Source organism: Pyxicephalus adspersus, chromosome 6 (assembly GCF_032062135.1).
Source record: "Pyxicephalus adspersus chromosome 6, UCB_Pads_2.0, whole genome shotgun sequence".
Lineage (NCBI taxonomy): Eukaryota > Metazoa > Chordata > Amphibia > Anura > Pyxicephalidae > Pyxicephalus > Pyxicephalus adspersus.
Genome location: NC_092863.1, coordinates 8,461,652 through 8,475,852, shown reverse-complemented (window position 1 = coordinate 8,475,852; position 14,201 = coordinate 8,461,652). Strand labels below are relative to the sequence as shown.

The window sequence follows — 14,201 nt, the reverse complement described above, 5'->3', positions numbered from 1 at the left end:
ACGTCAAATTATGTGTGACAACACATAGATGTCTGGTGATCAGACAATTGCCTAAATCAGCTAAATTGTGTTTTGTAGTATGTTATATGCTTTCTTATTCCACAAGTCTAGAATACTTTCCCCTGTGTATCCAGACCCTTCAGGCACTTCCTTCTGTATATTTTTCTCTCCATGGCTCTTCTGTTGCAGGTTCACGTGTGTGACATTGACAGTTTATGAACCTGCCAGACCTGAAAAGCCAGAGAATTTCACAAAAAGCTGCAATGAAATCTCACTACAATGTGCCGAACACAAGTTGTAAAAGAAAAAAAACAAACTTGGATTTCACATTATCTGCATGAATGAGTGCTGTAACTCAATAATGCCAAATAAATTCCTGAGTTATTTTTTTATCTATTTCTATCTTGTTTCCTCAGAGCTTTAGAAGTATTCCTGGAGAAGTAGGTCCTGGAGATCAGTAGCCTTCTAAACCTTTAGGTGGGATAAACCTTCCTTGCCTAATGTAGTCCACATTAGCTGGCTGAACAGGGCCGAGAAGATTTGTTGGTTTACAGAAGGGCAGTCAGACTGGTGGGCAGGCATCTGGGGACAGAAATGGCATCTGTCCACTAAGTAATGCCCTAAGTGACACTTCTATATTACATGGAACTTGCCATGAGTATGTCTCCTGCATTGGATTCTGTATTATTAAGTAAAACTGCAGGACAAACCTGCTTGGATTTTTTCTACGGGTTCCTGTCCCATGGAAGGTTTACCACTGCCCCATTGCCTGACCCCATGCTACACTGGCACACATACAAACATTTAATAATTACATAAAATAAAAATTATTTCTGTTCTAAATAAAGTGGGAAATGGTTAGAAACCTTATTGCAATATATATTACTGGGGAGAATCAGCCTTTCCATTTGTCCTGGTGCGGAATAGGAGGTGTTTGTGTTCAGATTTATTATATTTTCCTCATCCTTATCATTTTCTGTATAAATTTACAGAACACAATGCAGACAATTGCAGGTAACATTACATTAACATTTCATATCCTTGCAAAGTTGGATCTTCAGTGATAGGGATAAAAAACACATATATATCGAATGTAAAGTATACAGTTACATGCCTAGGTAGAACCATTACAAATTATTGTAAGGAGGTCCCTTTTCTCGTGAGCCGGTTAATGTACAGCGCTGCATAATATGTTGGCACTATATAAATACTGTTCATTATTATTATTATTAATAATAATAATAATAATAATATTAATAATAATATTATTAATCTGGAGATGTTCTGACAACATTTGTTTAAGCAGAGTTTTCCTTTGATTTGAAGAAATTTCCTTTTTATTTCCTGTGTGTCTCCAGTACAGAAAGTAAAGGAAAAAAAGCACACATGACAGGTTTTAACCATTCCCTATCCATCACTTCAAAGAACTGTGATCTTTAGATATTCTATAACATACATTTATAATAATTCACATTAAACAAATTATGTTCAGAGCTATTGAAAACTCCTTTAGATGGTTTCCAGTTACTGGTAAGAAATCTGTGCTATCATATGTGGCAGGCTTCTTCATGATGTTACTTTGATTATGTTGTAATAATGTGAAGACAAAAGACTGTTTATTGTTCTGTTCTTGTTCCTGTTTGGACGGCTTCTCTCGCGCACAGGTCAACTACAAAGCTTCCCTTATGTGGCAGCCAAATCTTTTGGATTTTTGTACGGTTACATGGAAGCCGCAGCATTGTCCTCAGAAAACGTATGGCCTAACACATTGGCATTTCCTGACCATGCTGATGTGTTACATTATCTCTTTTATTTCCTAGAACAATTTCATTACAATGAAGATCAGCACACAAAAAACGCACCACAGATGGCTTATTTCCCATGATTACATGCTTACTCCTATATCAGCCAACAATGAAAAATCAGGCACAAAGGGGGTCTATTTATAAAGAAGCAAACCTGACATTCACTAAAACATTCCTTGGTGGAGAATCCTCCATGTGTTTCAATGGCTTTAATTGATTCTTTCACAGGGAATGTTTCATTGAATGACAGATTCACTGCTTTATAAATAGACACCACAGAGCAGCTATCATCAATGAATAAACATCCTGCACTATGATCCCCAGGAATGATGATCCCCTGCTGCCATTGTGTCTGGCAACTTTGTGGCTTAATTAAAGTAAACACTTTTTATCAGGTTAGAGAATGAAAATGGTTACAACCTGGTCAGTATATATTTTTTCTTTTATTTTGGTCTGTGTCCCATATTACATTCTGCATTATGCTGCAGAAAAAATCTGCATGGAAGAAGGAGCATTCAGATGGGAGAAGAGAGCATTTTGACAGAGAGATGTGCTAAAAAGAGTATGCTAAGTAAAGGAGTGTGCTGCAGGAAATAGGGATGCACTCATAGGTCTGCTGCTTCTCTTTTACTGTTCAGTCACGTTAAGGGAGGTTAATAGCCTAAAATGGATGTAAGGTGCAGCTGTAGGTGCCCAGGGTTTTGCCATAAAATGAAAGATGGCCTCTGTAGTGCAGTGATGGCTGTCATCTTCACCTGGTCTTCTTCCAGATTTCAGCGATCTTCACTGGCCAGGTTGGGATGACGTAACTCTGGCGCATGTGCAAAGCAGCTTCATCTCAGCTTAAAATTGTGCTAAGGCTTGCACATTAGTGTATAAAAAAAGGAAAATGTGCTGACAGTCCAGCAGAATGATTCCTGACGGAAGAGTCACAAAAAGCCTGCCTGTCAGAACTTCCACTTAAACTGCAACAGAGAAAGTCAGTCCTTATCCCCTGCCAACCCGCGCTGTGTAAATCCAAGGAATGAGAATGAATGGACAGAAATACAAATCCTTTGGCAGTTAAAACAGCTCCCATAGATGTATGTCATCTATGTATATATAGAGCTGAGATTCACCATCTCTGTGTGTCCTGGTGAACACTGTCACGATGATAAGAAATGATGGGAAATCCAAATATGTTGTCACCAGAAAACATGTAACTCTTACAATGAAGACAGGTATTAAGTGACAAATGAGGACCCCTAATATTTTACAGGTCCTAGTAAGTTCTAGGAATAATGGATGATACAGTGAAAGAATGAATGTACAAATGCCTAAAAACTAAAAAAACTAAAAAAATGTCTTGCAGATGAGATTTATCAAGCAGGATATTGACAAATCCAGCGTGTTTCCTAGTAACTCAGCAGCTAAAGAATTTGTAGTGCAGCTACTACAGGTTTACCTACATCTATGACACATTTATCATGCTAGTTTAGGCACCCGGACAGATCTAATAACTGGTTGGGTCATGTTCTGTATTTAAAGCATGTAGGTATAGAAGGGAATTAATTAATAAGTAATAAAAACAACTACATAAGAAAGCTCTCCAAAAGCTAACAAGGCTCCTGTTCTGTTCCACCCTGCTCTGTAGCAAATTTAATATGTCTCTCCATTACATACACCGTCCATGCTGTCCCAGTCAGTCTGCAGCCAGTACAGTTGTGCCAATGGAAGACAGTATCTATCTATTTTGAAGCTAGTCAAAAACTTTGTATGGCAGTTGCAAAAAAAAATGAGATCTTCCTAGGAATATGGTTATTCAGAGTGTCCGGGAATGTGTGTTTATACCTATTTATACTTAGAGTGAAATTAGCTGGTCACAAGCTGTCCTGAATAGTTGCAAAGTACTTAAAGACATACAGTCATATACTAATATGTCTGTAACCATCTGAACTCTTAACTTAATGATAATTATCATTGCAAATCAAGAGAAAATACAAATCCTGCTTTATTTAATACAGTGTTATATAGTATACAATATGTGCAAACAGATGGTGAATAAACAAAGTAATGTACGGGCCTCCAAATTTAGGGGACCTAGAGCAGCTGCACCCCTGTAATTACAGCCCAGGCTCCCTAATTTTTAAAGATGTCAGAAAATGGTAAAACTGTAGTTTACTAATCAATGGATAACACTATATGAATCTACCTTAATGTGCAAGCACTGTCAGGACTGTGACTCCACAAGGCATAACAAATTACACTTACCTGTGCCTCCCAGGCTGGTCCTTTATCCCACGTTATGGCATCCACATGAAAATTTGGATAGTTCCTGAAACACAGATAAGAGCCAGCAGTCTGTCCGCATACACACCAAACACACAAATAAAATAAATTTGTCTTTTTTTTCTTCTTCGTTTTTTTTCTTTTTGACAAACCCGTTGAACAGGTTTATGTTCCTTCATCCCTGCAGCAGGAATGAGGCAAACCATACTGGGACTGAACAGACCGGTTCTGCTGTTTCCCAACAAAGCTGCAGAACTTGTATGGTGCTGGATCAAATAGAGATACGATTGTGGCTGGGACATAGCGCAGGAGGTGGAGGCTGTGTGGTAGAGAGAAAAATGTGACACCTATTTGTGTGCATGTACTGAGGTATTGATTAAGAGGACGATGTGACATTAACTTTTTCTGTATTCTTTTTGAGCTTACTACAAATCATATTAATAGGGACTCTGCTCAGAGCTATGGTTAGCATTGGTCCTCCTAACTGCACTAAACCACTTTCACTCATTGACATATGAGCACTGTCCAGCCCTGAATACTTTTAGCTCACACTATACTGTCACCCCACCTGGCGGGTCAAATAACAGCTTGGACTCAGAGGAAGTGGGTTGCATGACCTTGGCCATCATGTAACCTGAAAGACGGGACTAGTGGCAAAAAGGTAATACTGCAGAGGACAGCTCCTGATTGAAGTAGATTTTTTTTGTAATTCCAATAATGCTGGCCCCTAGTATTTAAAATAAAATAATAGAATTCTTTATGTTAGCTTGGTCCTCACCAGAAGTATGTACCTACTATTGGGAGTAAAAGGAGCCCTCTGTAAGCTATGGGTTACTAGAGTTATCACATGGGGCTATGGGCTCCACATGTAAGAGCTCTAATTGCCCCAGTCCTGTTACCTATGGTGAGACAAGTGCTCCTCTAGAAACAGCAGTAATAGAGAGGGTTGGCAGTGTCTGTTACATTTACCACTATAAGAGTTGTGGTTACTTACAGCTCAAAGGGCAAACCTTCTTTTCCTTAATATATAATATATTAACATTTTCCCACCACCAGTAACTGGTGTATTCTTCGGCTCCTTGTGCTGCATCGGGCATCACCAACACTGTCTTGTGATAAAAAAACAAAACAATAGTGAATAAGAAACAACCCCTCTACACAAAGAATGAGCCATAGTATGTTTTCATGGATCAGATCTACTGTGGACAACAGGATCAGAATGAACTCTAATGAACTGAGTATAACAGTGTTCCTATTATATTGGGATTACAGAGGCCTTATCATTAAAGGAGGAAGTTACTTTGTGTCTCACTATCATTGTAAGAAACGTCTTAGAATCAATGTGTAAGGTGATACCCCGCCACATTTAGCTGCCCACACCCAGCTCGGAGGAATAGGTCCAATATAGTCCTTTCAGGAGGAAGAGAAGAACAAATGTGTTTACTGTACTAGATCAATGGCAGCTGAATAGAAAACGAACCCACACACATTGCTCAAACATGTACCCAGACATGAATTTGAGCCAGTGAATTTTTAAATGCTGATACAAATTACAAAATATAATAAAACATAAGATCTGGATTGGGACTGAGTAATATAAAATGTTCTGATTTATATTACTTTTCATTTACATGGTGTCTCCATGCTGTCAGAAAACATGTGTAGTCATTTAAATTATTCTTGTGTGTGGTTGTTATTCCCTGGAATGCCACCAAAGAGAAGCCCTTAGTCAAGTTTAGGGCAGATAAACTCAAAATGGACCGGCACTATTGACCACCCATTGAGTACTTCATTTGACATTTTCAATTCTGAACTAAGCTTGGCAGGTGTATGGTATAAGTTTTTAGGCAGTTTGTTGTAAATATTGGATGCCTGCAGAATATTTTTACTGCCACCTAAAGGAAACTTCCCAAATCACTAACATGGTCTCTAGTGAATGCCAAGCATTTAGGACCAACACCACCTTTTCTAAAGTTTCTAAGTTTATATTGCACCATATCCATCTTCAACATGGTGACCTACTTAGAGAGATCTCCCATTCTGGATAATACTGTATGCATTTAAAAAGCGCACAGCTACCCTTGAGGAAGTCCACAAAGGGCGAAAAGCGTCGGCTATTCAGGCTGGGTGCAACTTAAAACCAACTCCCTCCTTTTATTCCGCATTGGCTCTTAGCCGTCTTGCCATATTGATGACAATACGGTATTGAGTAGGTGATCTATGTCTAAAAATATCTATACCAGTTGACTGTTGGACCACAGAGATTGAGGTCCTGATATAATCACTTTGTATACTGTACTAATTTACTTTGAAATTACATGAAATCTACCCTGGAATTTTGCCTTTCTTTCTTTATTCAGTGGTGAATAATAACACTTACAACAGGCAGCTGCTTATTTGCCTAGAAATACGTTGTCATTCGAACCACAGCACTGTGAAACAACGGTGAAACCTACGGATGAGCAGATGTTACTGTGTCCTGAAGACACCATTATTGTAATCCAGGAATCAAAGGCATAAAATATGTTCCTAATTAATAGCAGAGCAGACTGACCCTTATATGTGATTTGGTTTGTGATTACATTTAGAAAGAAAAGTGGTAATCCTATAAGATGTTCAGTACCCAGCTATTTTTGGTATTTGCCAGACCTACAGAATAAAAACATGTCCTGTCCCCTCCTGCTCTCTATGCCATACTATCAATGTGTCGTTATGACTGGTCAATAGTGGAACGTAAGAGGGTGACGAGCCTATTTTTTGACCAGGATGCCTGCACAATATGTGCAGTTCCCTGTTTAGTGGAGGCACTTTGGACTCTGAATAGCTAAGGTAATGTAAACAAAGGTTAAATAAGGTGCCAGCCATGTGTTAGGACTGGTGGTAAGACGAAATGCGGTATGAGTATATATTGTACATATATTGTAGTATTTTCCTACAACATTTACTTATTTATTACACTAGGGTTGTTTATCATTCAGTGTATTTACTGAAAGCATCAGTGCTTCAGTGGTTGTAAGTGTCTCTAGTGACAACTGTGCAATGATTTACATTACAATATATAAGAACAAAACCAAACAAAACAAAAGCTAAGGTAATAAAGTAGAAATAAACACAGGTGTTGACAGATAGGGAAATGACAATAATTTGTCACATTATTGCAATAAAATATAACACAACAGAGAAAAATGTTAGCGCTGTATACATACAGTTTATTAATATTATTATTATTATTATTATTATTAATTATTGTTGTTATTGTTATTATAATTATTATTGTTATTGTTAATAATATTATTATGATTGTATTATTATTACCTGTTGGTATTATCATGTGACAAAACAAAAGAATAAATTGGTACTAAAGTAAGATAAAGGACAGAAATGGTAAATAATTAAAACATAAGAAAAGCATTCACCATCATTGATTTCACCATTTGGGTTAGAAAACCTACATACTGCAATATCAAATAAAAATCTGCTGTACTTACTTATTGTTTTGGTGATATTTCCAGAGGTTTTCAATCTTGGACAGCAGATTCAGAAAGGGCTTACCATTAAACTTGTTTTTTTTTTTTACCAGGACTTCCCAAAGATGCCCACTAAAGTACCTAAGCTGGACAGATAACTCATCAGAGAGGGTTACAAACGTGTTGGAGATTTGCTACAGTTCCTTGCAAGCTTTCAATGCAAGTTGTGAGAAAAGAATAAATATGAACAAAAGTAAAATGAGTACAAAGTACATATGCATTCATTTACAACATAATAACAAAAATAATACCCATTACAATACAGTAGGCTTAGACATTTTATCTCCATGCATCATGACCATTCTCCTTTGACAACACTAAAGACTATCAGGTATTGTGATTTTAAATACTTTGGATTCATAACCACCTCCTGCCAGTGGGTTGTCCCAATGGTGATTGTATTCTTGCACTTTTCTTTAAGCCTTTACAAGAGTAATACCATAAGAAGTAAATACTCTACAAGTTCCATTATTTTAACCAAAGTTTAGCTAAAGTATGACAAAGCAATCCCTCTTAACCTTTTTTCATATATTTTCTTTTATTAGAATGTTTGGAACATATATTTTCCACAACAATAGTATGAATGTAATATGCTGGTTGGTGATTTAACCTAGAACACATTTTAAAACTGAAAAATAATTCTGGTATAGAGTTGGCTTTTAGGAGAGTAAAGACCTATAGTGTCAACTTAGGGAAACAGTGGCAACTAGTCCAATTCCTTGAACTTAGGAAACCTGTTGAATGTGTACAACCTTGGTGCCCAATGTGTAGCCCAAAGCTTGCATGTGACCCTTTGGTACTTGTGCCACCCTCGGAGCCCAGAAATCAATACAGTGAGTGAGATCACTATAGCATATCCACAGTCTCTGACCATCTTCTGAAGTACATTTTGGAGTACTGCATATATTAAGTATTATGTGTGGCCCATTGGTGATGTTCTGAGGCCCCTTGGGTTGATCGTAGCTGAACTGCAGCTACCTATCAAACATGAAATTATTTCATAACCTGGCCAAAACAAGAGGAAAGTAATAATAAATCTATACCATTGCACAGCCTTTTTAAGCAGGATGCAATCAGGTGTCTGTATTCTCAGCAGGTGTGGGAAACAGTTCCCGATTATGACCGTCTCGGTATGACACATTTGTGACTTGCTAGTCAGTTGCAATCTGTGGCATTAAATTGTTTTTCTAGCTGTCCTTTCTGAGCCACCTAAATGAGGGCTTTATCAAGCCAGAAACACTCCCCATGATAAGACTTCAAACACAACACAGCCTAAATACACCTCTTGAAAGCCTCAAAAAATGTTGTTTCATAAATGTTTGTTATGCGATTTATAGATAAAAGCCAGGGGCATTGTCCAACCGCATTGTGTTCCCCCTGAATTCTGACCAAGTGGCTTCTCCTATCAGATAAATAGCTAACTTATTATACCATATCAGAATATAATGTGTAATTGTCAGCTAATCTTCATCTGTATACACACCAGCTGGAGTATTTAATTAGACCTGACCCCATGTCTCTCTCTTGAGTGAGAGAGAGTACACTCATTCCAGACTTCACATGTAACCTGCCAGGAAAGAAACACAGGAGCTGGGGACTTGTTTTTGAAGTTGCATTTGTGTTTTGGAGCTGCCATCATAATCCTTTAATTACTACTGGTTCATCACTGATCTAGAACAAGTATATGTAATTTAGAAGCCGTGACATATCACTGGCTACATGCTTATTCCAGCTCAGTGACTTACTAAGCAGTGAAGAATTAATCGGAATGGCAGCCTTGGGACCTGGACCTTCAAAACAACTGTGCAATACCAACACCTGTGTTCTGACAGGTTCCTTTAAATGACCTTGAATTAGAAGTCAGACTAAAGCTGCGTACACACTTCCAATTTTTGTCGTTGGAAAGGATCTTTCACGATCCTTTCCAACGACAAGGGAGTGCACGATGCATGAACGGTGCTGTACATAATCATATGAGGAGCAATCTTGTTCTAATGGCTTTGAAAGATTACCTCTAACTTCCTGTTGTGTCTGCAGATCGGGAAGTTAAAGGGAAATAAGATGACAAAGAGGATAAAAGGGGCAATAGATTTAACCATCCCCTAAATACTCAAATAAAAAATGGTACTAGATATAGTTTTAATAAAAAAGTTTCCATACTATTTTGAGCTTTGAAGAGGCAGTTAAGCACATGGAGGCTTGGTGATAATCTAAAGTCATATTGAAGGAGTCCTTGTTGCCTGGTTGTTTTTGGACTTTTACCGGACTGCAGCATCATCCATTCCTCTCAGTCACGGTCACTCACATTTTTCATTTCCAGGCAAGAGAGATTTGAGTCATTCCTGTGGTCTCAAAAAATAAACAAGGCATTTTAAACATTTTTCTATCCTTTGCGCCTTTTTATTTTATTTTGTCATTTTGTCGGTGATGTGTGTTTTCTTTGAAGCTTGTCTTTATTTGTATTGGAAGATGATCAGAAATGTGATCCTTTTCTACAATTTGATAATATGTACACTAATACTTGTGAGGGCTTTAGTACACCCACATGCCTCCTTATCATCACAAGTGATGCCAAGATCAGTCATGACAACTCGGCCTTGCTGGGGCAATGTAGAGAAGACTGATATTTAGGATCTGCGCAAATCAGCTGGTGAAATTACCCAAGGGCTTCTAAATATCATCCTGCAAGCTTGTTCAGTATGGATGACTCAAGCTGAGCTGGAAAATGGATTTCACACAATTTGTAAAACATTTGTCACTAGAGCAAGATCTGATATTTCATTGGATGAAGACAGTTTTTAGTAATGTCTACCTACAAAGACGATCCTGTGTATATGTATAACTGAAACACCAATAAAATACCTGTATTTTTCACTTGCTGGGACTATACCTGGAAAAATTACAAATTCTGGAATGAGAAGAGCAAGACTGCAAATTCGAGCACAAATATCAAGTTAAGAGCATCCTGGAGAGATAGCAGAATTTATTAAAAAATAACCATTTTAAGTCCCGAATACTTGGGCAACGAAACAAGAGCAAGTGTTACTTATTTCTCAGGTGATGAGGCTGAAATAGTACAACTGAGCTGAAAACTGTGCCTATAGTTCCAACTGGATCCTTATAGCATTCAATGTCCACATATGTTTATGATACAAAATTGCTTATTATTCATATAAAACTTTGCTTAGAATATCCAACCTTTATTTTGTATCCTACTAGACCAGTGAGCCAAGTACAATCTGCACAGTTCATTCCAGTACAGGCTCCTAATTTTCTCTCTAAGATACCCAGAAGGGTGAAGATCTATGCATCCCTGGTGGCAGCCAAACAATTATTGGGAACATTAAATGGCTTAAGGCTGGTAATGTAGTATCTGCACTGTCCTCCTGCACTATGAATGAGCCAGCCTTGCACATTTATTAAGTCCTCTGCAGCCCTGGGGGATTTCTTTTATGCCATATTCTGACAAAATCTGATCACCATTATTATTATTATTATTATTATTATTATTATTAATAAACAGGATTAATATAGCGCAAACATATTATGCAGCGCTGTACATTAAATAGGGGTTGCAAATGACAGACCAATACAGACAGAGACACAGGAGGAGAGGACCCTGCCCCGAAGACCATCTATAGTCTATAGGGAATCCCAAAGATAGAGATTATCTTATTAATAAGTCTGGTATCCTTGTATTTGTATCTGCAATACTGCCTTGTTCAGAAGAGAAAAAAAATATGTTGCATTCTTTACTTTTGTTTAAAATAACTTCTTCAAAGGCTCAGCAATGTGCGACCAAACATCAAACATTAGTCTGTAGGCTCCCAGTGATTAAGTGGGTTGACGTCTCAGCAGCTTAGATACAACTTCAGGAACTTTGGTAAAAAACTGACTGCAGTCACTAGGCCTCTTTTGATATCATTTTGAATATTGCTTTCTATAGGTAGAATGAAGAGATTATCACTATGCAGCCTGTGTTGGATATCATCTGCCTATGAAAATGAGTTTAGTGTAGAGAATTAGACAATGTGTTCAGTGAAATGTTCCCAAGCAGTCTATTGCTTTTCAGTTTATTACAATTAGAACAGTGAAAGAAGAAATATGATTGGCTGCCTCTCTACTGCATTTTGCCTTTTAGACTATATAGAATGAACTAAGCTCTTATGAGCAAGTTCCTCTACTCCTGTATTATTGTCTGTATCTGTCTGTCATTGCAATCTCTATATAATGTACAGCATTGTGTAATACGTTGGCGCTATTTAAATACTATTTTTTATTATTATTATTATTATTATTATTATTAATAATAATGATAATAATATCGATAATAACTACATTCAAGTGACTATATGGTCACAGGTTTGTACATTTGCATTTTAGAAGCAATTCTCTATCCATTTGCTCCTCTTCTTCCTGGGACCTTACCAGATTTCCTTGTATTTCCTGACAGTCAGCAGACACAGGGTCCTCCTCATAAGAAGGCATCCCCGACGTCTCTTGAATGTGCAAGACACAGGAAACACGTATCTAAAGTGAAGTGGGGACTTCCCTTATTAAATATACCACCAGGAAAGATGTTCTGCTTTCTCCTCTTTTCTTCTCTTTTCTACATGTTTTTGGACACTTCACTGAAAGTATTTTCAAACTCTTTATCTCTCCTTAAAATATGCAGAAAGAAAGGGGACCTAATTGGCACATGTATAAAATCAAATAACAAAAACTATTTATTTAGAAAAAATGTAAAACACCAATAAAAGATTATGCCATTTGTCTTAACATGCAAGACGGCACGATCTGAACATCAATATTGCTTATAGATTGGACTATAGTATATCAAATAGTTTAACAGCTAACAGTATAGCATCTCACAACATTAGAGGGTGTCTCAGTGTTGTGAGATGCTATACTGTTAGCTGTTAAACTATTTGATATACTATAGTCCAATCTTTAAGCAATATTGATGTTCAGATCGTGCCGTCTTGCATGTTAAGACAAATGGCATAATCTTTTATTGGTGTTTTAATACTTTCTAAAGTATACTTTCTTTTTGATTTTATACATGTGCCAATTAAGTCCCCTTTATTTCTGCATATGTGGAATTGCTACAATACTGTGGGGATATGGCAGGCAATTATTGAAATATTGAACTAAGCAGGTGATTAACTCATCATACCAGTTTTAATAACTCTTTATCTCTCCTAAAATATGTATGTTTTTCGGCCTGCTGAAATTAAGAAAAACAGATAAAGGAAAGAACATTTTTATTTCTATCACAAATGTGCACTTATACTTTGTTTAAAATGCAGTTTCCTCTTGAGCATTCTAAATAAGAAAAATGAAGGATGGAAGAAGCCAAAAGTAAATGTGTTTTCTATAGCGATCATTTGTTAGCTTTAATTTTTTAACCTCTATTTATAAAAAAAAGTGACAGCTCCAATCTGATTGGCTGCTCTAGGCACTGGAAAGTCTTTTTTGGTTTCCTCCTGTTAAGTGTTCAGCAGCATCCCCAGGCCGTCTGACATGTTAAATGTTTTAATACATTTGGCAGCTCTTGTTTTATTGCTTGCTTGTTCTCGCTGATATAAACACAACACAGAATCGCTCGGTGGCAATTCTCCCAGACCGATTAGCGGTGCCTGGAAATGATACTCCGCAGAGATCCTTGATCCGCTGGAATTTATATGAGTCTTAATGGGGTCTGCAAGGCTTTGTCACTCTAGGTATCTCCGATTCATCTTAGGCCGCAGTGTCAGACGCATGCAAGACCAGGCGACTGGCTGGAGGCAACTAAAGAGTACCTGTCACAAATTGACTAGAGTCACAATTGACAATTGACAAATTGAGTCTAAATGTTCATTTAGAAATAATTATACTCACTAAGGTTTTTTTTTTATAAAATATTTATATGCGTTTAGTTTTTAGCTTTATTTGCACTAAACCCCATGTTTTTCACCTGTGCCCATTCCCTTGCAGAGCGCCGTCATCTTCTCCTTTCTTTGGATCTTCCTTGCAATTTTCGGCCATCTTGATCCTGGGCCTGGATGAGGTCACTCTCGCGCAGTTGCACTGTTCATTCATTACCAGCACGCGCAGAGGAAATCGGGAATGCTGGGAATCCTGGCAACCAAAGCCAATGCTTTGTTTGCAGAAGGGATATTGCCTAATGTGGTGATCAATGGGAAGCGTGTTTCTGATATTGCTGGTCAGTGGGAAGAATGTCTGCCATTACAGATAGCCAAAAAAGATCATTGGTGTTAGTGGTACCTGACCTGAGGCACACAAATTGCTCATTGCTCAAGGAACCCTTAACAGTCTCTGGAAGAACCTTGAGCTTTAGAGAGAACATCATTTTTACTAGTAGCCATATGCTGCCTATTGATGTGATGTTTCTATAATAGGACAAGCTAAAATTGGAAAATGTTAAAGTGTCTGAATTGGCTTGCTTAAATAATAAAGAGAGGTAAAAACATTATATTGAGCATTAAAACATTATATGAGTCAAGAGGTGGAGCACAACATATTATACTCTTCAGTTATTTAGCAGTGGGAAACTAAATACTAATAGCTCCGACATGGTACATAAAAACCACACAAAAAC

General features: G+C 37.5%; 1 protein-coding gene across 1 annotated transcript in view; it reads right to left on the bottom strand.

The window, feature by feature from the left end:
- Positions 1–9,468, bottom strand: part of RBBP8NL (RBBP8 N-terminal like) — a 29,862-nt gene extending 20,394 nt beyond the window's left edge. The window contains exon 1 of the mRNA XM_072414445.1: positions 4,056–9,468. The gene's annotated coding sequence lies outside the window, so the exon portion shown is untranslated. The remainder of the gene's footprint in view (positions 1–4,055) is intronic.
- Positions 9,469–14,201: the final 4,733 nt, after the last annotated feature.